A 1,337-nucleotide genomic window follows, 5' to 3' on the forward strand; every position below is an offset into this window, starting at 1 on the left:
AAAAAAAAAAAGACCTGATTTCCAGGTGGAAGGTGAGCTCTGAAGGAAAGATCATGCTCCTGGAAGTGTAGATATTTAAAGTTGTGTCCACCCTGAATGAAGGCTGTCACTATATCCAGGATCCTAGCCTTGAGGACGTTCAAAGGCCCTCAGTATAATCCACATACCGTCTCCCCCCACAACAGAGCCTAGAGTCCAGCTCTGGGGACTAATTTAGGAGAAGATTGGTAAGTAGACTTCACAGTGATGCTCTGGGTACTGGAAAGGTCAAATATGTCTTAGGTTCTATAGACATATACTCAAGATGGATTTAAGCTTTCCTTTGTTGAAGGGAAGTTCAACGGATGACCAAAACACTTATAAAAGAAATTATTTTTCCATTTGGGCTTCAAATTTCCATTTAAAGTGACAATCAAGGAGCTTACATATCCCAAATCACTCGGATTGTAAGCAAAGCATTGGGCATCAAAAATCTACATTCAGTGTAAAGCCGCAGTCGACTGTTAAAACTGAGAAGAATCATACTCTTATTTTTTTTTTAAAGGATTTTTCCCCTTGTTGTGTATCATTAAATCAGATCCAACTGTACAGGAGGAGATTGCCTCTCCTACTCCAGCAGAGCAGGTAGTGGATTTGAACTGCATGCCTTTGGCAGCACAACTTCTTGCCACTGGGCCTCCAGAGCTCCCTACAAGAACTATACTCTTAAGAAAATCTTGGCTAAAATAGGTCAACAGACAAACATGAGTTGGTCCAAGTGACTCCTGAAATGGGCTTAAGTTCCTGTTGTTGGTATGTAACATTGAGTTAGAACTGACTCATAGCTGACCCTCCAGTGGAGTTTCAGAGGAAGTAGATCTCAGGAAAGAATACTGTCCATCTTTCTCCTAAGAGCAGCTGATGGATTAGAACTGTGTGCCTTTGCCTTAGCAGTGCAACTCCTTCATCACCAAACCACCAGAGCTCCCTAAAATGTATTATTAGCACATGGAAGACCCTTCCTTAGATAGAGGAAGTCTACTAAGAGAGAGTGGCTTTACATCCTAAGCAAGAGAGTGGATTTACATCCTAAGCAAGAGAGAGCGGATTTACATCCTAAGCTTGTTATTAATGTGAGTCTTCAATTGTCTCTCCTCTGATACTCCTCCCCACATGTATGTGCGATTTGTGCTGTTGAAAGTTTGAAGAGATGAAGTTGTGAAAGACCAGTTGAGCCCCTAACTGGTGGGCCCATTGGAAGTGCTCTTTTTTTTTTCCTATATTTTATTAATTTTCATAAACATTTACAGAGATTTTGGGTTTCCATTCATTCATTGTTGCACTATTCTCTCTACCCT

The sequence above is a fragment of the Elephantulus edwardii genome, unplaced genomic scaffold (assembly GCF_000299155.1).
Source record: "Elephantulus edwardii isolate Elephantulus edwardi_28Jun2011 unplaced genomic scaffold, EleEdw1.0 scaffold00033, whole genome shotgun sequence".
Classification (NCBI taxonomy): Eukaryota; Metazoa; Chordata; class Mammalia; order Macroscelidea; family Macroscelididae; genus Elephantulus; species Elephantulus edwardii.